General features: G+C 35.2%; 2 protein-coding genes across 7 annotated transcripts in view; one reads left to right on the forward strand and one right to left on the reverse strand.

The window, feature by feature from the left end:
• The window catches only part of mRpS5 (mitochondrial ribosomal protein S5), a 344,261-nt gene that overhangs the window by 280,150 nt on the left and 39,446 nt on the right, over window positions 1-24,665 (forward strand). The gene's annotated exons all lie outside the window — the stretch shown is intronic.
• The window catches only part of LOC147071303 (serine/threonine-protein phosphatase 2A 56 kDa regulatory subunit gamma isoform-like), a 138,776-nt gene that overhangs the window by 68,748 nt on the left and 45,363 nt on the right, over window positions 1-24,665 (reverse strand). Inside the window, exon 1 of one of the 6 annotated variants that reach the window (XM_085947898.1) lies at window positions 12,418-12,480. The exons of 1 other annotated variant lie outside the window; for it this stretch is intronic. The gene's annotated coding sequence lies outside the window, so the exon portion shown is untranslated. Of the gene's footprint in view, window positions 1-12,125; window positions 12,481-24,665 lie in introns of those variants that run through there. 4 more of the 6 variants (XM_085947897.1, XM_085947896.1, XM_085947895.1 and 1 more) reach the window with 4 other exon arrangements.

A 24,665-nucleotide genomic window follows, 5' to 3' on the forward strand; every position in this document is an offset into this window, starting at 1 on the left:
TATTGCTTTCATTTCTCGCAAAGCGGCCACATAAAGCTCCCACCTGCCCCATTAACTCTCCCGTAATGTTTGTTTATTAGTTATATGTTATATGTATCAGATTAGATAATATTATCAGAGAAAATAAACAATAAAAATTAAAAATACTGTAACTGCCTCCGACGAGTTAAAAATAATTTTACGAAAGTGCATACACGTTATTTGTTTACTCTAATTATTATTATCAGTGTTATGTATCATGTATTCACGTAGGTCATAGAATTATGTACATAGTTTGTTTGACCATTCTACTTTACACTTTACATACGTCATTTGAAAACACTTTTGCAAAATATATAACCACTAAAAAAAATCTTTTCGGAAAAAATACGACACCCAGCAGGGCTTCGAACTTGCGCCCATGTACACTGACCACTAAGCTAATATGTGTCCTATCTAAGTCTGCCGCTAGATGCTTCCAGTAAATCTACAGAAGCGTTGTTACATTTAAACGGCATGGTTGATGATGATCTTGGATCTTGTACATAGTACAAACACGAGAGGTTGCGAAAAGGATTAATCGAAGAATAGGCATCACAAGATGAGGATGGCAGGCTTGAAAAACATATGGAAAAGTAGTGCCATATTAAGACACGAAGATGTACGATTGATGCATTTGAAATGTGGAATTGGAGGCGAATGTGAAGGATTTCACAAACTGTAAGAGGATTAATATATTTGTTCTTGAATAAATAAATGTGAAGGTCGGCTAGCTAAAATGGCATCAGAGAATTCTGCAGTTCTTTGGATATAGCCAGAATAAAAACCGATATTTTGGAAAGACTCATTCGTTAGTCCGTTAGTGGAAGCATCCAAGGTTCGACGCGAAAGAGACAGGCCGTTTATTTAATGATCCGGTCAAGTAAGTGAATACCGTGATGGTCCTTTTATGATGCTGGGAGCACTGGAGAGATAACCAACAGTACAGTACGAAAACGAAGATACTACCTCTAATGCTTCGATAACAATAAATATACACTAAAATACAGACCCGATGTATGCAGAGATAATCACAAAAGTAATCAAGTAAGTGTGCATCCATATCGCCCCCTTTACCGGAGTAATTAATTACAATAAAAGCATTCGTAAATGATTGTTAAATAAAACAGCAGCTGTGGCGCCATTACAATTGGCCAGGTGTGTGTCGGAGTCTCACTAATGGTGGATCATAATTTATAGATAGTCCACCAGGTGAAAACTATAGCTGTATACTTATTGTCATGTTATTAATTTTTTGTTTATGAAACAAGCGAGAACGCAATTTATCTGGCTGCTCGTCGATATAAACAACAAATTACTGTTATACAATCAGTAACGAGCTATCGATCAATCATTAATAGTTTATTTAATAAATATAACGTAATATTATAATATTACGGCACAATATGTTACCATCGACCGTAACTTTTTGACCTCTCTGTATCCATTTCAATAAATCGGTCATCGGTCAAGTTTGAATCTATGAAGTTAACATACAAAGGTAATAAATCTATGTTTATTAAATGTCTGATATTTAGAAATATTATAGATTATGGGATACTCATTTAGTTTAGATAATTTAACTGAGGTAAACACGGCACAAAACCACATTTTAGTATTTTCCATACTTTAGTTCCTGAACGCAAGGTGTTGACGCTGAATGATTGAATTCTTTAGACAGAGGACATAACGAACCAATCAATCAATGATAATTATTGAGATACTAGACTAGAAGCGGCTGTCAACAATATGTATCATTCGGCAATTACTCGGACACATTGCTCGCCGTGGACCGGAGAATATGGAGATTTTGTGACGCCTTCAGGAAAGGCGAAATACAGAAATATCGTCGGCGTGCTGGAACAATCAAGTGAAACTGGGTACAACCTTCAGTTTAGCCCGAGAGAAGCAGATGACCGCGAGGGGTGGAGAGTATTGGTCGCGCAAAAGATGGTTGCATTTCAAAGTGATCACGAATCACGAAACTCGATTCTGTCATGAAAGAGCGACAGAGACGGGAGAGTTTGTGTGTCACCATACTACAAGAAATTAAGACGGGTACCTACTATTTTGTTTTCTATAAGTAGGTTTTAATTTAAACTATGTAGTTGTTTTTATTTTGACGAATAATTCACAAGATTTGAGAATGCATTGAACATAAAGCGCTTTAGTTTTACAACTACTAATTCATTTTGTCGTAATTAGGTACAACGCAGGTGGCTTAATTCATAAATCACATTGGCGGGAAAATTTTGTTTTTTTTTTTACATTACAACAGCCCACGAGGTCCAATGACAGTGGTGTAATTAGTAATAACAATCACAAACACCCAGACTTTCATTAAATCACATAAATATGTTGTGACAAGACCGGAATCGAACCCAGAGCCTGGACTACGATGGCCGATGAATACAGATTCGAGTCCTGTCCAGCGTCATATTTTTTTTTTCATTATTTTTCTATGAATGTATCTGAGGTGTTTCCAAATTATGTTCTGACGATGTTCTAAAATATATCACAGTATATTTTGATGTATTTCAATAATGTTCTTTATCGATTATGCAACATTGTACTGTCGATGCGAAGATACTAGATACAGTCCATCTGTGCGTAGTAGGGCAGCAGAGTAGAACCATAATAATACGTATATTGGAACAGCTAGAACCGCTTGTCACGTCACGCCCAATGGCTACAACTGTAACTTTACTATACCAGAGGTACTCGAGAGCCCCGACTCCCCACACACACTGGTTATTCGCTGGCCAACCAAACCGTAACGGGTTTGATTCCGATCTCGGTCGTAAATTTCATACGAATAAAAGAGGACCAAACCGATTGATCTTATTGGAGCAACGATTTTATAAACCTTCTGTAACCTTACCTGCTACATACAAGGTCTTACAATAAAAATGTACGCGTTCTTACTATACCACGAAATCGGAATTACGACGAAGAGACAGTGGCTCGCTTCTTTTACACAAATAATGATCTAACCGGTTCGTTATTTTTTTTAAAGGAGACCTCTGAAGAGTTAGAACCCTTCACAAAGTTAAGTATATTGAAACTTTAAGAAAAAGAGACGTATTTCTCACAAACTGATTGTAAAATATCACTCAAAGGATAACAACAACAATTTGTTAAATTAATATATAAAACACGACGTCATGTGAATATAGGCAGTTCACGCGTTATTTAGAATTAGAAAATTAATGCACCAATTACGCATATTACACACATCTTCAATCGTAGGTTCCTTGGTTGTGGGATTTTTTTAGCCTGCGGCAACACCGTCGCATACTGTACCATTAATGGCAGTTTATATAGTATGTAGGTATATATTTTAAAAGGTTTTGATTAAATGTACTTTTATTATTGTAATTTACCTAAGTATTTCCGTTATATTCACGTTTAATATAATTTCGCGAAAGCTTTTTTCCAAATATGTACCAAATTGTTAGGTATACTGATATGTGTTTTTATGTGTTGTGTGGGGACTGTTTCAATTAAACTCTGTTTGTATATTTTATACAAAATTAAAACAATAAATTGTTAAAAGAATAATATATTTATTTAATTAAAGAATAAAAATTAGATAATTTTTTATCGAAAGGGGCCTCAAAATCAGTCAGTACTTCGGCACCTCTACAACATTGAACGCTCGACAGTTGCGTAGATAATAATTAATGTAAATCCAACTCACACTACATAATAAAAATCACACAAAAGAAAACTCCATTCAACAGAGTGGCATTATTAATTCATGGCATGTTGAGGTATCGGGAAATATGAAAATAAATTTTACAAGTCTAAAACCAAAGCAGACAGACGCTGTCGGAAAAAATGACGCAATAGTAAAAGAAGGAAAGTTTTTCTACATTCTATTTATGTCGGCGGTGAAAATGAGATCGACAAACTGTTTGATTATTATCATAGCGACATTGTTGGGATGATGACTGATGTTGATAACTCATTAAATCGCCGGTATCACCAATATATTCTGGGCATTTGCACCATACTCAGTTAACACGGATGGAGTAATCGTAAATCTGGTATAAATCAACGTGTATAATATTATTATTTGGTCCATAGAGTAATGTCAATATCAATACGATGCAAAAACGACTTCATTCTAATGATATTAAATAAGCAGACATTACATTATAAATAGTGCTTCAGACAAGTCGTTAAAACAAACTCGACACATGCATTGACTGGGAAGAGCATGGAGGGGGAGCTGACAGGGCTCTAGCCTGGGGGCCCGGGCTCAGGAATGGCCCGACGTGACGAGTCGACAAGATGAGTGAGATAAACACAGACCACAAATGTGCTATAATAGAAAACAAAAGTCGCCTGCGCCGCTATTTTACTTCAATAATTATTAATAATTAAAATATTTGATTGTACGATGCAATTTTTAACTGTGTGCCGATACTTGATAACTACATAATTCAAATGGATGCAATGCACATATTAAAAATACAAAAAATCGCTAAAAATATACCTTAATTTTACCGCGTAGGTACACCATGGAAAACGCTGATGTAGCGCGTCACATTGCTTTTACCCTTAGTGATAGGAAGGGGGGGGGGGCGCCAATCATCCTAGCCTGGGGGCCCGCTTCAGGGTGTAGGGGCCATGGGGAAAAGAGTTGTCTCCTAGGACCTAGGTGGACAGGCCAAATGAAATCAAAGTCTTCTTAGAGTCTATGATGAAGTAAACCACGACGATTGAGTGTATGCCGTTGGTACACTAAATTCATCACGATGTGCATGAGCAGTACGACAAAAAAACAAGAGTTGAAGTAGAAGAAATAAAAGTTAAGTAATTTGAACTTTACTTTGAATTTGAACTTTAGCACTAACCGTCTATTAATGATGATAATCGGATGGGAATGAATCAGTATATAAGGGTGGAGGTAGGCTGTTAAGATCCGACATAAATAGTGCACACTAAACTTTGTCAGTCAAACGTATTTGTTTCCATCGTATTAAATACCTAAGTATGAAAATTACCTGGAGTAGGTACCTACTGTATATTTACATTACGAGTTTTAGGTGGAGTCTACAGTGAGCACCGAGTCACTGCTATGTTTCCCCATAATAATAATGGCCTGAATTCAATATTTTGTGTAGTGCTTCTGTATTATTTTCTTGATTAGAATTTCGTGAGGATTTTGGAGGTAGATTTCATAATTGTGTTGTCTGCAGAGCTCCGTGAGACCATCGCCCGTTTTCTATCAGATAGTAAAGTTGTTATGGCATGCCACACCGTTTGGGAGGTGTACACATGGACAACAGTAGTCGTCCTTTCGTTTGAATCTTTTTAGATATGCATATTTGGAGTATTGTAACAATACCTAGATAACATCTGATGTTCCCTTAGGCGTAAAGTGGGGTGGAGTGGGAGAGTGGGTGCGAGTGGGGCACTCGCGTAAAATTTCACAAGTGGCGCGTAAATCATCGAAAATACAACGTAATCAAATACGCATTCCATTACCATTCATTGAACACGGCAAGCAAAATCACGCTTCTGGAAGCGTCGTCGATAGACGGGGGAGAAGGCATTATTTAATAACAGTGAACTCATTATTTAGTTGCTGCGTGTCCGATATTTCGCTGGTAGAATGATGTCATCGTGAATATTAATTACAAGCCCCGAGAAATTTAATAATATTTTTATTGCTTTGTTATGAGAGACGCTGATAATAATTATTCTGTGCTTCTTGTGCCCCATATTACATAGGTGAAGGGTAATGCGCGGGTGGGAGGGGGCCTACTTCGTAGTGAGAGCACCGAGCGCCGCTTTGGTGGGCTTTATGCCTTATGCCTTACGTTCTGAATGTATAGCAGCCCTCTTGAATGAGCATATGCGAGGATTCTGTGATACTATCAACGTTCATGATATAATTTTACGAGTATAATAATCTTGCATTTGCCTACCGCTGCTTCGAACTCGCGAACCAACTGAAAAGTTTGCCAGCTTTCATAGCTGATGATAAATAACAAGTCGGCATTGAAGGAGAAATCAAAATACATACGAGAAACTAAATAAGTACGACCTGACGGGCGTGTGTTTCTTTCTCTAAATAATTTGTCACTGTGCCAAGAGTTAAGAGAAAAAAACAAAAACAACGGCGGCATGGACCTTAAATCATAAATTAAGATCAGTATGCAGAGTATGGCAGATCATAGATCGCATACGCCATACACGGATATCAAATATAGGGCATCTTAGCATAACAAGATTGGCTCGAGCTTCGGATGACCTAACAAGATTATAATACAATTTTTGCAAGACGAAAACATTATTATATGTTCAAGGTCTTGGCTTGAAATTATCGGATTAAATATAGGTACAATATAGGATGCATTATATTATATGCACAAAATTCGGCAATACCTGTTGGGCCGCTTGATTTAAACAAAAAAAATCAATCAACTATTAGAGAATATAATATTTAATATGTACACACATTTGAAGAATACAAGGGTCATTATAAACGAAACTGCTCATTTTTTTATTCTCTCGTAAATAGATGAAAATAAATAAATGTGGTTGAAAAAATAAGTTTACCTACATTGCAAATAAGGGTGCAAATAATATATAAAATTAGCGCGCATGATTTAAAGCATTATTGTACTATTCTGCTAACATATCCACATTCATGTTATTGGGGTTTTTTTTTTTAAATATAAGGGTGCGTTTTATATCAATGAAATCACGTGGCATCGGTTGTGAGAATCTATTCTATACACAAGGCGGCTATCGACGGTAGTTTATTATATTTATGTATTGAGGTGATTAATTGTTACAATAAGTCAACCGTCAAAACACTCTAAACTGTCAAAGAGTTCTATGTTTAAACAGCCCCTATCTTGGCAGTGTTAACTTTTACAGCGAGATGGACAGTTTTGACAGCTAACTTATAGTAACATTATAATACCCCAAAACATAAATATGATAAACTACCGACGATAGCCGCTTTGTGTATAAAATAGACCCACTGAATCGATATCTAATATTTTTTTAGATTTAGTTTAAAAGGAATGCATTTCTCTTAAAATGTAATGTCTTAAAATATTTTTTTAATTGAAATCAACCCCAAGCCAGATTACTCTGTGCATCGACCCCAGATGGTTTTTTTATTCTTACCACAACATAAATTAAGTATTTTATACAAAATGGTAATATATAATCAGTTATTCATCAAGTCACTAAAACTTTGAAACTCTCTAATGGATGATAGATAGACATTGACGAATTAATGTTGGCATTATAAAAAAAACCTTCAACATCTTTTACAGCCAATCGATAAATTGAAATAACCAACTACCGACACACAGTTGTTAGCCCCAGACGATTCTTAATGATTTAGCAATTAATTCGATCGGATAAAGATCCGACAAGCGAGTGGAATGACCAGGTGATTATTTACGTTCAAGTCGAAACTAAACCGGATTGAACCTAGGTCAGGCTAACCCACGACTCGATTTACACTTACGCGACAACTCGGCTGAGTTATGCATTTACAGATAACTAACGATAGCTCACGACTTCGTCCGCGCGAAATACGTTAGTAAAAAAGTATACGGAATGAAGAAATAGGCTGATTGAATTTCTCCAATTATTCAATGATATAAACTGTTCGATCTAGACGCGCGCCACTCTATCCGGATCTCATCTCACCATTATACTGCTGCTATTTGACCACTTTATGTAAGTAGGACTAGCGATGAATTATTGTTGCAAGTGCGTTAATTTCGAGAAGTTTTATATTGTTACTTCGGAACTTTTTCATATATCGAGGGAACAAGCTGTGTCAGTTTCACCAGAATTGGACCGATATTTTTTTAAGTTATAATGAAACAAACAGACAGAATTAAAAAATATACATTGTTTGCGCTTAGGTATCATAAATATTATAGTGGAACAACTTAACCTTGAAATTGCGCAGATTGCGATTTCTTTGGATTTCTTCTACTACGCACGAATTAGGGTGTATGTAATTATTATTGTTACCGTTATTAATTCTGACTTCTAGTAGATGTCTATTGCATCATTTTCTCTCGTTCGGCGTCACTCTAACTACGTCATATTTTCTGTCAAAACTATTGAGCTTCATGCTTACGTGGTACGTATATAGTCAAAACACTGAACAAAGTTCAAACATTACGAAATCACAGACACTTCAATATTTTTATTAATGCGATGTTTTAGCGTAGTGTTTGATTTGATTGGCGTTAAAGTTTTGTATTTTTTTTGTAATATGTATGCAAACAATGTCACAGTGGTTACTTCCAAAACACTTTTGGATGCATGTATAGTTCTGCGTATGTATCAAGTTTTACTGGAAGTTGTCATTCATTTGTTATTGATATTTAAAGTTCATCAATGTGAAAAAAAAATCACAACAATGGAATAAAACAAAAAGGTTAATTAGGAAAATTCAACGTAAAAAAAGTATCGTTTGAAATAAAAGCTAAATAATGCTATTTACACATTAATTATTATTAAAGAAATAAAAACGTCGTCGGCTGCTTCAGGCGTCTGTACATTTGCGGTGGATTCGGATTTGAATTTATTATCAAAATCGGTCATTTATTGTCAGTACTATTCAGATTCGAGAAACAGTTAAATTAAGCCCACTGATTGATTGATGGTTCCAATTCAAAGGCAATCGAGCAGAGCGAGCAGCTGGATTTTGTAAACAAAAAACCTGTAAGATAGAATTAGTAGAAACCATTTACTTAAACTAATGTTTTAAATATCACTTATATTCTCGGTATGTCTTTTTGCAGACTCGAGTCACTTCAAAGAAGTATGGTGACTTCATTAATAAGACAATATTATATAATCGTTTGATAGTTGTCTAAATAATCTGTAGATAGGTATCATAAGACTGCGTTCACATGACCTATCCCGAATCAGTTAAATTAGGTTCAGAGGATTTTTTACGGGAGTAACCCTCGTTTATCGCGAACCAGGAAAGTGCGAATTCGTTATACCTATTGCGATCGATTTGTAATAGTTTTTTTTTTGTCCTGCACTTGTTTCGACATGTGCCACGTGATAGGAATCGTCAAAATGAGTGCAGACGGGCAGACCAAGCTGGGTAAACTATGTACATGTATGACGTTTATTTTGTTTAGTTTATTAATAAAATGTTTTCAACTTTTAAAGTGTTTTATTTTTCAAATCCCCCAATGATCGCGAAATTTCGCTTATCCCGACTGTGTCCAAAAAATAATCCCTCGCGACCAACGACGAGCGATTACCTACCTATAGATCATTAGAGTTTAACTGTTAAACTACGTCAGTTAAATTCAAACTGATTTATTTTACATTTACTGATCAGTGATCACAGTGATCACAAATTATAAATTCAAACCGTTTACAACATGACGTAAAAACAAAGAAAATAAATGTTAACAATATTTATAAATTAAAGACATAAGTAATACATATTAATAAGATGAATTAATAAGTGGAATGTATATCAATATCCGAAACGATTTGACTGAACACTCAACAAAGTTATTGCCCTCCCAATTGGCATCGAAACTATCAAGTTTACAGGTGAGTAGATACCTACTTAAAAAAATTAACTTTTTGCTATTATTGTTAGATCCAATTGCACAAACATATTACAACCAAATTAATCCATGACCACATAAAACGATATTCCCTACAAATGAACGTATTACATTTATTATATGACAAACCCTTATTTCTAAATACCAACAATAAAATTAAAATAAAGTACTAAAATAGCTTATTAAGAAGAAAATACAATGGTAATAAAAAGCATGATTCAGAGATACTAAAACACGCGTCTTATAATCATGCAACAAAGTAATTTTGATTATTTAGACAATTAGAATAGGTAAAACAATTATTAAGCAAATTTTGCCATTTTATTTATGAAGTATTTCACATTGTTTTGCATTAGCTTAAAATTAACCGATGACTGCGCATTTGGAATCGAATATAGAGCAAAATAATGCAATCAAATGGTTTTTAAGTGTACCTACAGTGAATTCGTTCTTATTTCAAATAAAGGGATATTAGTAGCATGGGAAACATTCTTTTATAAATCCATGCTTTGTAACTTGATTGACTTCTCTTAGAAAGGACTCTTTATCTTATTAATATAATTAATTAAAATGAAAAGCTTGATTGTTCTTACGCCGTTTCCTCACCAAACGGTAGCAATTGGCGGTAACAAAACCAAACGTCAAACTGACAAAACAGGATAAATAATATTAAGTCAAAAATAGCTATATTATACATAAATGACATAAAGGTGATTGTGTTTTAAAGGTTTTTTTTAACATTCCTTCTAACGAGTCATTTCTAGTATTGAGATTATGTATGTGAGGGACTGTCCTGACTTATAAGTCAATGTCTATCGTTTGATACTTGAACAAGTGAAACGCAATTCGTAAACAAAACATATCAGATAAAAACGGGCAAACATTTCAATCAAGTGCAGCATTTTTTGCCTCAGCATCTATTATCTATTGTTATAATTTTATTGCAGGTGTTTTGATGTTGCAGTAAAAAAAATACTTGTCTATAACTACACAGCAATTGCTTGGAATAAAATGTAATTAATAATTATATGCGTCCATTTAATGTGAAGAAAAAAATCTATGTGACAATGCGAATTTCTCAAAGGCGTGCGTGGGTATCTTATAATTTTATTTATATTGTTCCAGATGAATAAAATTACCATCGTGATGAAATACGTTTTTGGCAGCAAGAGTAACGTACAGGCGTAGGTACCTACCTACCTACCGTAACATAATCCAATGTTTGCTTTGCTTGTCTATGGCCTCCACTAATAATTTAATTATCTTCGGAAGCCAATATAATAATAAAAAAAATATTGAACGAAAATCACAGTGGCGTAGGAAAATATCCACAGAAGCTTTTTATTAGTGTTTTCATTCTGAAAAGAAAATATCGGTCAAATAGCAATTTGCGAACTTTTTCTACAAGTTTAGGATGTAAATATGTAGTGTAAATTTATTATGTTTTGTTTTTGGCGGACGTAAGACTTTCGTTTACATTTTTTGATCTCTACTTGAGTAAGTACAACATTTATAATTAGAGGATAAAATGTATTCTACGTTACTTTGCATTTTTTAAAAATTGATAATACACACAAATTATGGGAGATAATGCAATATAGTATGTAGTGCCTACACCATACTTTTTTTATATTGTCATTAAATTAAAAATCGAACGCATTATTGTTTTGTCTTATCTTAAGATCCACTACACACACCTCAGAACAAGATCAGTTCAGCATCTGTATTACATTATTTGTCTATAATAATGGAATAACTCGTTGATTTTATCACATTTGTCAGCATGTAATCAAGCAGCAATGGCTAGTTTTGAATGTTTTAATCGTTGAAAACACTTGAATTGTACAAAACTTAGTTTTTAGTTTTCGAACTCTTCTATCACGTTGCGACGTTAAAACTAAAATTACACGAACCTATCTGTCTCTATAATATTACACATGCTGTATGTACATTCTTCGATAGATCTCTATATCTTAATCGAATATAACATCAAGTTGAGTAATATGAACTTATTATTTAAATATTATAATCAAATAGATTTGTAGGTATCAACTACTAATGGATATTGGTGGATCATTGATCATTGTGAAAATTGTTAATGGATTATATTGGCTGAATACTGACCAACGTAAACGTGGAACTGTTGTAATGAACTTAAAATTATTGTTATTTATAAGTAAGATACATTTTAGAAAACAAATTATACACATATAGTTTGCGGTAATGGTGAATAAAGGCATCTCCACACTTCCATATAACGTTAACATTTGACTTGGATTAAAATGTAAATTTAGATGAATGTACCTACCTACGTGTAGGTAAGTATTTGAAACATCAGAAATCATTGCAAAGTTCCTGATATACAATCTCGAAATGCTCATTTCCATGTTTCATGTGATGATAATAAAAAACATGAACAATAATTATTGCATTACATGGAAGGTTGTTAAAAGACGGCCAAAGGAGAAAAAAATATTCAATTACGCTAGCTCGTAATCTACAAAGCGAAGATACCCCAAAGACAAATAATGATACTTCAATCCAATTAGGCAGAGCGGACGCACTAACTTCTTCACAACAAAACAAAAACAACAACTTTACTGGCACGCAATAACATTTAAATAACAATTGAAAACAAACACAATATGTAAGAACGATGATCCGAATTATATCCACGCACATACAAAATCACACGTCACTGGACAGTTTTAAAATTCGAATTTCGAACTCGGCGAATTTTCGCGGACTGTGTTGCCACCACTGAAGAAAATATTAATGAACAATAATATTAGTATTTATTTATTACGGAAAATATTAAATTTAAGTATACGTAAATGCGACTTTACAGCGTGAAAATCGCGGCAGTACTGGGACGAGTGGCCGCGTGGGCAGCCAGCGAAGCCGCCGAGCGACAATTTCAAATTAGGTACTTGGCGCGATGCACCCACCGCCAATCTTCGGCGCTTGAAACAGAGAAAAAAATCTGGACTAACTTGTCGTTGCGTTTATTTGAATAGTTTAGAATGTTTAGATACAAGTTAAACATATACCCTTAATGTAATATAAATCCAATAATTATTAATAGTAGTTCAATATGCCATTGAGATATGTATGCTGGGCATATTGGAGAAAGACCATACAAGAAATCAATGAAAGAGGCAAACAAGTACGCACGCGGTGTGATAGACGTCGATAAGTAGATGAGATGTCAATGCGCAGAAATATTGTTCGGCTCCGCTAATGGATAACAAATGATAAGATAAATCAAAGGATAGCAAATATACAAATGCAGTCATACAGTGGTCTCCGAGGGTCACCGCAGTATGGAAACTTACTCAATCAATGAACTCACAAGTACTTGGATAATGGAGGCGAAGAACTAGGGATCGAGGAGAGAGGCACGAGCTATGGTGAGGCGTTCGTCCAGCAGTGCATGATGATTATATCACACTTTGACCGTTTGACTTCCCATTTCTTAACCGGCCACGCTGTCAGCTTCGCCCAATAGGATCCCACACATGCTTATAATTTGACGAATCGCAGGGTGTTTATAACATCATCTGCAAATGTCCCATTTGTCGGTTGGGAGAGACAATCTACTCAAGTCTGTCAAACTTTCAGTTGTGCCGATCGGCTATTGCGACGTGGGAAATCACGTGGCTTTCGGTAAATTTGCGGCGTCATACGGCGATACAAAAGGTTTCTTCTAATATAGGCTCGACCGAAGTAGTAACAATGTTATGGGTTGGAGTTATCAAAATATATTATTCTGGGAAAAATGAAAAATGATAGAACATGTAAAATAATGAACTCATTGTTTTCAGCCCAGTCGAAGCTACTGGAATGTTGACTCACTATAGTTAAGTAATTTGAATGGCACATAACAATATAAATCAAACTAGGAATCCTGTACGGCGTAGAACACGCAGTTAACAACCAGATTTTCCTGGAACGCTACCAGCACAATTTTGAAGGTCGCATCTCGTTCGTGGCGCCAGGGTGTACGCATGAAAGGGTGTTGAAACCTGGCTGGTGTTGGGAGGGAAAATATGTGATTATTATATTATCTAAGTTGTCTATAACAAGGATCATTAACGAATTGGGTAGTCCAAAGTACACCGTTGTGGACATCGTTAAAAAAATTCCAAGCATCATGTACCTATTATAGAAAAATGTACGTTTTTTGAGAACTACATATTCCATTACAAGTGATGATTGTATTCTGTTGACTGTCGACACCTCACAACATGATAAGGGATTTATATGTAAAAAAAAAAAAGTTTATACTCCTCTGGAATACGAACACAGTGGCTATTCACCTTGTGTTTAGTAGGAACATAGGTACTTACCTACAAAGTTCGCTTTGACCGCTATATCAGGAATCAGGATCATAGAGTAAATATCACATATATCTATGAAGAGACGATAATTTTGAAGTGAAGAGATACTTTTGGTTTATTGATAGATATCATTAAACAATAAAAAACTACGCAGTCATAAATTATACTGTATTGCAAATAGGAGGTATTTCAACATCAGTCACGGCATAATGTGTAACTATGTATTAATAATTAATCCAATATTCTAAATACATTGGCGAACGCTATTATCTTTTTACCATCAGATTATACGCGAAGTGTTTGCATTAATTATTCAATACTATGGTAGCACTGTGTCAATACTAGAAACAGGTATAATTACACCGATCACATCAAATAACACACTTTATGTATGGCAGGAAAACCTCCGGGGATGTCATTCAAGGAACAGTCTGTAAATTATGCTTCGCGGTTTGAATATCTCTGCACTCGCACTAATGACAATATAATTTCGCGCTGTTAAATGCGTTATAGCTATAATATCATTGTATACAAAATTGATTGTTATTCATAGAATAAGATTTGGCGAGACCTGCGATCACAATACGTTTTGCGTTTAATTATACATGTCATGTACCAGCTGAACACCATCAAAAAATAAACGGCTTGATTAATATTTCATATTATTATCTATTTATGATTTCCTTTGAACAGCACATTAATTATTTATTGAAAACAGTAAATGTATTTTAGCGCTTTAGTAAAATGTTAAAGGGACATGTAACTTCCCATGATGAATACTAAACGTTTGCAAAAACATATGGATAATGTTTTCCCCTACTTCTTGTAAATAAGTAATTTCCATAAATTTAGTAAAATATATATTTGTTTGTTTGTAGCATTTCTTAAATCTATTTTGAATGTCATTGGGATTTCACCACTTTTTCAAACGGGCCCATGCCCATCGTCACTCGTGAGCGAGCTAGACATTCGACATAGGCTCATATCGACTAACCACTCCAGTTTTTTGACCTGGTCCGAGAGGACGAGAAACGCATCCAAATGGATGGACTAAATCAGGAGTGCTATGAGTTTTCCAATGGCACACGCACTGCTTTCTACTGAATGCATAGCTGTGGAGAACGCTGAACGACAACAAAATCATATTGGTTACTTTCCTCAGAGGATGGGAGACATGGGAAAAAAATAAGAAGCCATTTTCAGCTCTTCAAGACAGCCTTAATCACCTTGCAGCAGGACTACATTAAAGGAGACTAGAGCTCTGCTAAATTAAGATATAATGACAAAAGGAAATTTGACAATGAATGAATATAGATTACTGTTGTAGTCCAGCCATGTATAACAGAAAGCTTGTTTGTAAATGACACGACGTCTTTTGCTGATGGCCCTACACCAATTTCGTAGAATCGAGAAATGCGAAGAAATACTAGAATTAAAAAAAGGAAGATAGGTACATTATTTATACGATAGGTAAGGTACTCAGTTTTAATTGAAATTAACGCGTTTTCTTGGTTACTGTTGTTCAGAACATTAATTTTGGCGTTACAAAATATCAAACTTTTAATAATAAACATAAATTTTAGAATGTAGGATTCGTTACCATCCATCGAATTGCTGTCAATGTGCTGTACCTACCTACCAGTTAAGTAACCGGCACAATATTAATCAAGCCGAAATTTCCCAACTATGCGTCGAGGTGTTGTTTAAAATTTCGTTAAAAATATAGTATAGTTTCCTCGTACTTATTGAAAATTATGTGTACGGGTATTTAAGTTTGAAAAGGAGTCCTCGCATAGATTTCAGATGACGAGAGTAATTCGACACGGCATGAGACATGTCAATTAAATCTTCACCACATAATCCGTAGAAATTGACGACCGAGCAACCGATTAAGTTGAAGTGTGATTAATGCTGCCTGAAATCCTTGAGAATAACGGGAATTCGATGAAAACATAACAAATTGATTCAGGAGTAGGTGAGTACCGACAGTTAAACAACGGTACCTCGTGGGTCACACCGGGTGAATTCACAGCCGATACGGCATTGATGAATTTAAATGAAAACGTTTTTATCTTGTCAGAAATCTGTGAGGGAAATGGGCGAGTAGCGCCCCTTTAGGGTTCTCGATTCGATCTTGCACGTGCGCTGCTATGAATCCTTTCAATTAAGCACCTACCGGTCGTGAAATGGCGCACTAAAATTATTTAAAAGGAAACCATCTCGGCAACGAGAACAGGAGGAACAAACAATTAACCAATTTATTAAATGAAAGCTATACTTTTTACAGTAATTCGGAAATATAGTAGATCAAAAGTATTTTTATCTTCAAGTAGGCTGTAATCTACAACTATACAGTATTAAAACTGGTAGTAATCTACCACACTCTTCCATAGTCATTATGTAATTTAAACACACGCATTGTATTAGGTATATTAATCGCAATCTTCATAGCCAGCTATCACAGAATAAGGGGATTATCATAGAATAGATAATAAATAGAATTCCAATAAGCAATACTCAATACACTACATTTTGATGCAGGATTTTGAATGAGCGAGTGTCCTATGAATGAAACACGCATTATGCATGTGCAATAGTGTGTGTAATAGGTACACCAATATTAAATGAGCGTCAATGCATAAACCAAGAGCACTTGCCAGTATTCGACGTATGACGTATTCTTCACACGTGTTTAAGTTTATCCCGGGTTATTCCTTACTCAAGATCGGTTACCTGCTACTCCTTACCCGTTAGGTAGGTATATCAGTTCCCATTATTTCTGAGTTCCCTGGGGATGATATTCAAATTATATAAATAATCTTTATATAATATATTTTACGGCTATATGGGATTCTTAGCACCCTCCTGCCGAGGGCCATGCACTTTGATTTTCCAGCCAAAGTGATTACTAGGGATATAGTTAATGTCGTAGATTCCCGTTTCTTTCCACATCTGCTGATGGTGATTGACCTCCGTATTATACCGGGGTAGGGATTCCAATCCCGGGATCCCGAGCTATTTTCGATACCTATGAATCCCGGGATTGATAAACATAATCCCGGGATTTCGGGATTGATTTTTTTATCAATTTTTATGGAAAATAAAATAGAAGCGAAAATAAAACAGAAAAAATACTTTTAATAAAAAATAACTACATTAGAAATAAACTGAGTTTGAATGACGTTTGATTTATACCCATGTGTAGGTTGCGAATTCATTTTATTTTTTCACATGAATTATTAAAAATGAGAAAGATTGGAAAAAAACAATGCTTCGCACTTTTAACAAAGTAATTCTACCATGATATCATACGTTTTACGGCAATTTCATATTTGGCTGACTAATTATTAGATTTATGAAGCGGAAAGTACGCCATGATTATTTACTTTACTATTTTAAATCTCGCTAATCCATTCATTATGTCTTTACTATCAGAAACAGCAATCTCATATTAAATTCACATTATTATTTATATTAAAATATTATTTACTCCATTAAACTTGTGTATTTCCAAGATTGAACGTATACAATATTAACAATAAATGTCCTAAATAGTATAAATTATACTAGATTTATTTATGACCGATTTTATCAATGTTATTTGTAAATATAAAAAAATTATATTAACAATGGACAAAAATGCCAATCCCGGGACCAGTCCCGGGATTGTCAAATTGTAATCCCGAAATCCCGGGATCAGAATTTTGGCTCGGGATTGGATTCCCTATACCGGGGGATGGCACGATAAGAAGAAGATTGTATTATACGAGGACACTGAGGCGTTATAAATTAAATAATATTTTCCACAATCATTAAAAATATGTAGGTACGAGGGTGGGTCAATAATTCCTTAGAAAAAAGCATTAAAACAGGTTTTATTTTTGTATTTTTTTTTTATTTCTCAACATAATTTCCTTGGAGCTCAATACACTTGGTTAGACGTTTCTCAATTTTTTTTAAACCGTCAGAAAAATAAGTTTTCGGAAGGTCCTCAAAATAAGCATTTGTCCGATCGATGACTTCTTCATTTGAAAAAAAACGTTGTCCACTTAGCCATTTTTTTAAGTTTGGGAAAAGGAAAAAGTCACTGGGGGCTAAATCTGGCGAATACGATGGGTGGTCGACCAATTCGAACTTCAATTCTTCAATTTTAGCCATTGATCGTAAACATGTGTGAACACGGGCGTTGTCCTGATGAAAGAGGATTTTTTTCCTGTTTAAATGAGGCCGTTTTTCTTCAATTTTGTTTTTTAGCTGGTCCAATAAAGATGCATAATAATCCCCTGTTATTGTTTTTCCTTTTTCCAAATAGTCAACGAAAATAATTTCACGTGCATCCCAAAATACAGTAGCCATAACCTTACCAGCTGATTTTACGGTTTTCGCCTTCTTTGGACATGGTTTGCCTTCGCAATCCACTGCCTTGACTGTTCTTTCGTCTCGGGAGTATAGTGGTGTATCCATGTTTCATCTACAGTCACAAAGCGACGAAAAAATTCATCCGGATTGCGTTGCATGAGCGACACCAGGGCTTTAGAGGCCACCACCCTATTGCGTTTATTGTCGACTGTGAGCAAACGCGGCACCCATCTTGCAGAAACTTTTTTCATGCCCAATTTGTCATGTAAAATAGAAATGACGCTACCTTTTGAGATCCCTGTAACCTCAATTATCTCACTCAACTTTAATCTTCGGTCACTTAACACCATATCGTGGATTTTATTGATCATTTCTGGTGTAGTCACCTCTACAGGACGTCCTGAGCGTGGTTCATCCTTTGTTGATGTACGACCACGTTTAAATTCATTTAACCAGTTATAAATAGTTGCAAGTGAAGGAGCAGATATGCCGTGAACTAAATCCAACTCATTTTTTATTTCCTTTGCTGTTAACCCTTTTATATTAAAATGTTTAATAACAACTCTAAACTCAATTTTCTCCATTTTCCATTTTTCCATTTTCCACAAGCAAATTTTTTTTTTAAATGTACGAGAAACACACAACAACCCGACCAATCTGATTGAAACTTCGCAGCATACTGAATCGGTAGTGCCGCTGCATGAAAACAAACCGCTTGCAGTACTAGTCGCGCCACCTGTCGGCTTTTCTAAGGACTTATTGACCCACCCTCGTACTTAATCAATTTTACATTCGTCATAAAAATGATAAGTTTTGGTTATTTGCACTATTCTCTTACTATAGCGACGAACGAAAAGTCTAGTATAGTAGTATAACGAACCAATTGAACGTGTGATCCACTAGAAATATTAGGAATATGAGACAATGATGAACGGGACCAATCTAAGGAAATATAAACAAGAATTGATATAGCAATTAATAAGTAACAAGAAAATTTTGTAATTTTCCAATCTGAGCAATCAAAGCATAAAGCGATCAATGGCGGTTTTTCGCATAGGCATTTTTTCTCTCTCCATCATTTACATTTACAACCTGCCGCCATAACAATGAATAAATCATTTCTCTGCAATTTGTCCAGCGTGAAAGATACCTATGATTTTAGGGGAAATTGATCGCTCAAAATGCTGAATTATTTTATGACACCCTGGCAATTCTCCCAATACAAGGGATGATAGTTAGAGGACATCAGAGGTGCCAGACTTAGAAGGAACAAACCCCACGCGCTAATTCGACAGGAGGCGGGTTTCTCAAGATGTTATGTAACCTTCAACTCAAATAAAAATAAATATTGTCTCAAAAACAGATTACAACCAGAGCTGGAAATGGAACCGGAAGAGAACCCTGATAAACCATTAATTATTATGACGTTGATTCCCTTGATTCAATGTTAATGACACTTAGATAATCACATATTGTAGAAATCTATAATAGTTATTACAATCGAAATTCTAGCACGAAATTCAACCAATCATTTCAACAATAATTCAGTATCCACAATAAATAAGAATAGAGTTAAAAATGAAATTGTTAAATGAAGGTCAACATGTGTGTGCACATTGACTGCTGACTAGATAATTACTTTTTAATTACAACATTTAAATAAGATGCTAATTATATCGAATGGCCACCTTAATCTTTATGCGCTGGGCGCGTCTCTAGCGTCCAATGTATTAACTAATATCAAATCCAGAAAATATATTGTATCTGACAAAATTAAGTGTTTAAATTAAGTTATTTAATACAGTGTCTCTCCATCTTCAAACAACAGTGAAAAAAATCGTGTACGGCAAATTTTTACGCACCTATGCAGTTCGCCGTATCACACACACTTCACACTGTAAAATGTTGTATCGGAAATAATACATGGTCGTATATTAAAGACCGTCCAATCTCTTTGGGTCGTATAGTACTGAGATAAAATCATGTCTAAATAAATCACGGTTCTTGGCGGTTTACAGGAAGAAAGTCAGCGGCAACAAATTTTGAAAATAGCTGATATACTGGATTATTTGTTAGGTTGGGTTAGGTTTTCACCTCTTTTCGATAAGAAAGCTCACTGCGAACTGTGCTACGGTGAAATGTAATATAATACGTACAATTATTTACATGTAATCGAAAAAGATAATATTGATTTTTAAAGGATCGGATCCAGAACAGAACCCTAGAAATCGGATTTCGATTTGGTAGAACCGAACCTCATTCGATTTTTCCGAATCTATAGCAATAATTTGCACCCCCTAAAAACTAAAACTAAACTAAACTGCCACAATCCAAAAAAACGTCAAACAGAGAAAATCAGCTTTGAAGTTTTTACCTTTCGCATTTTTGTACTGTGTTTTTGAAATATATTTAGATATTGAATGAATTTTTGACTAGAGATATGAAATTTTCGGTACATATACGATGAACGACAGACTAAGACAACGTAGTAATTAACTCAAAACACGTAATTTTGGACTTGTGGCGGTTTAGTTGCGGGGGTACGAATTATCGGTGGCTCAAACAGCTCTGACCGAGACACGTATACTTCGCTTCGAGGGCGAAATCCAAAGTGACATTGTAGTCACATAGTTGCGCAAGTATATTACTTCAGCTGAGTGGCAAACGTCACTTCTCAACTGCCACTTACCCTTATCCGAGCGAAATTGATAATATAATTAGACATTATTATTTAACGGGCGGAGTGAGTGCTCAACGGGGAGTGACGTCTGGTGATAAAGCACAGTTTGCAACATATTTAGATAATTATTATTACCGTGGCTAAGCGTCGCCCTGAAAAGTTAAGGGATTAATCACCCATCTGTATTAGCTTGGGTTATCGGTAGGAAATTATTTTGTGTAACCACATTTTCAAACAATTCAATAATTATATAGGTACTTACCTACTAATCTGTGATCTTTGGTTAATTTGTTCGAAATTGTCATTTCTCATTATAAGAGTTTGAACCGTTAATTTATTCCTGTAGAGTGTAGACTGAGAAATCTTAAGTTCAGCGTTGCCAATTTAGCATTTTTCTTTATGTAACTTGCAAAACACGCCTCTAGCATAATATGGCATCAAAAAAAGCTAGAATATTACACTAATTTGCTGGAATAACAAGTTGGCCTTGTGTATGTACATATTTTATCTCTTTTACCTGATTATATTTCGGTTGTAGGTATAAATTTAGGTAATTATGATTTACAAAACAATTAATTCTTCTCCAATATATTTTGTTCAAGCAAAACAATGTTATTTTTACAACAAATTAATTTTTTTGTAGTACTAGTTTCTAGATATTTTAAATTATTAGAAAATCTAGCGTTTTTTGTCTGCCATCTCGCTTATTCTCTTACCCTATGTTTGGCAATGGCAGTTGGCAACACTGAATAGAATAGGCGCGTTCAAGATGTGGTGTGGTGTTGGCGGAGGATGCTCCGCATTCTATGGACGACCACCAACACAAATATCTCCATATTAAACGAGCTTGGCATCATAGAAAATCTCTCATCCGACTGTATGAGACGCGGTCTTCAATTCTTCAGCTACATTGCTAGAAGAGATCCAAGCAGCCTGGAGAGGTGAATGGTGTTTACTAGTTATCAAAAAGAAAACGATAAATGGTTAAACCAACCAGTAGTGAGTAGGTACAGCACAGGATTTCTAAAATATTAAAAGATTCTTTGAAAACCCTGTGATTTAATTGCCAACAACATCAGATAGAAGTCGCGAAAAGGAAAAGTGGAGTAAAATGGTTGTAAAGCGGTGGTGTATCATCCGACCCGCAACAGGTTATGGAGCAAAGAATGGTGTTTATTATCGAATACCATAATTATTTAAATAGTAGACATAAACGTCGTAAGAGAACATTATCTCTTGAATGGATTCGATTCTAAAATATGAATTAATGAAAATAGCAGGATTATGGAGAACACCACCATATAAGTATGACACAATTTAATCTACTGTCCTAACTCTGGCTACTCTAGCTTGAGGAACTTGGTTTGTATTCAATAGATATTACAATTAAGTGTGTGCCAAAGACGATCATTAAAATAAAATTATGACGTGTGATAATAGTTTCTCATATAAATCATAGCTGGCTAGACTTGTGCACTATTTCTCAGATATGCAACGGTATAAAAAAAATAACGAAAGTTGGCAATGAAACCATTATGACCTATGCGAGTGCATGTAGATACCTACTGCACAATTTGCAATAAAGATTTAATCAACAATATTCTTAATGAATAAAAATCGTGCGAGCGTAGAATGCTTGACGACTTTACGCGCACTAAAGTTATATTGTTATGTAAATCATAAAGCCGGCAATAAGATGACTACAATGATTTTAAAAGTTATTGCTTTCAATTAGAATAACTGGTGAATTAGTAGATACATTCTACATTGTTCATATGTACTAAAAAAAAAAGAAGGATATTATGAAGAATGCGTACTTACTATCAAATTAATTTACGTGCAAAATAATTAAAAATTAAATTAACGACGCTATCAACTTTATTCTTTCTATAAAATATGAGGAAATTATGACGATGCATATTTAAATGAGATCATGAATTTGGCAACAACGATTTTAGTTTTACTTTGCACGAGTGCGCAAAAACCTGGATTCAGACATAGACGTAAAAAAGGTTAGAAATAATATGACATATTATAAAACTATCTAGACGCGGTCATTCATACCTATAGATTTAGATACAATTAGATGATACCACACTGATCGCTGCTGATGAAAGAGAACTCACATAGATGCTACACCGGGTAGAGGAAGAGAGTCGCAAATACGGCCTCCTTATTAATAGGAATAAGACCGAGTTAATGGTTGTTGATCGGGCCAACCTTCTACCAACACCAAGTACACTCCAAAACCTCGAAACAGTCGACGAGTTTGTATATCTTGGATCGACCATCAGTGGAAAGAGCGGATGCGAAGCGGAAATAAGAAGGCGCACACAGATTGCAAAAAATGCGATGACACGCCTTACCACTATATGGAAGGATCGGGGAATTTCGATTGCCACAAAAATGATGCTTGTGCAAACATTAGTGTTCTCGATATTTCTATACGGAGTCGAGTCGTGGACCCCGAAGGCAAGAGAACGGAAGGCAATTGATGTCTTTGAGATGTGGTGTTGGCGCCGAATGCTTCGCATTTCTTGGACGGAGCACAGGACGAACCAGTCAATCATCCAGAGACTGAAGATAAAGGAACGGCTCTCGAGGATATGTCTGAGAAGAATTCTGCAGTTTTTTGGACATATTGTCAGGCGCGGACCGGACAACCTGGAGAGACTGGTAGTTTTGGGTAGCATCCAGGGAAGGCGAAGCAGAGGAAGAGCGTCTACGCGATGGAGCGACCAAGTGAAAGAGCTGACTGGGGGCACCATCCATTCTGCCCTGAGAGAAGCGGAAGATCGAGAAGGATGGAAAGTCTTGGTCGCTCAAAGGATGGCGAAATTTAAATGTGGTCACGATCCTCAGCCATGAGTGCACGACCAAGAAGAGAGAAGAGAATAGTAAAATCATAATTTTGAAAAACCTTAAATCGAAAGATGTGAATACATGTCCCACTCGGTCCAACTGTTTTTCTAAGATTTTTTAAAAAAAGTATTATAAGTTTTTCAAAATTCTGTTTTTTCTATAATAAAGAAACCATTCTAAAACTATGTGTATATTCAGTATAGTATAAAAACAAACGACATTATACTGTATAAAACAAACGTGTAATGTAAATTACCACTTGATTGTTTAACCCCGCATTATAATTAAATTTTTAGCTGGATTTAGCTATGTGATGCAATCATTTTCCCATGTGCGTTCGCAGCTAGATCTACTAGGAAGAATTATATTTAAAAAAAAAAACAGCATTTAATATAAATTAAAAGTATTAAATTAATCAGATTAGTTTTAATCGATATCTATTTTGATTGTCACACCATTATCAAGACTACCTCGCCAAAATAGTCATCGAGTACAAAACCAATCTGCATAACTTAATATTATAGCGCCATTGTACATGTACATGGATTTACTTTAATCAATAGTGTGTATTTTAAACAATCACTAAAATAACTGCTTACACGTAAAAGTGCAGACTGTCTAGCCAATTTCAATTTTCAGGTTGTCATTTTATGGTACTATTTGACAGGTCGTGAAAATCGGTTAAACTCAAAATGAGTCTCTGAGCGGTATAGTTCGCTTTTTTACCGGCAGGTTCGCTACTATCGTTGTACTGCACAGGCGCAGATATTGCACGATCCAACTGTCGCGTTAAAAATCAGAAGCTTCTGAACT

The sequence above is a fragment of the Rhyacophila brunnea genome, unplaced genomic scaffold, assembly GCF_057557595.1.
Source record: "Rhyacophila brunnea isolate RB1 unplaced genomic scaffold, BYU_Rbru_1.0 scaffold_20, whole genome shotgun sequence".
Lineage (NCBI taxonomy): Eukaryota > Metazoa > Arthropoda > Insecta > Trichoptera > Rhyacophilidae > Rhyacophila > Rhyacophila brunnea.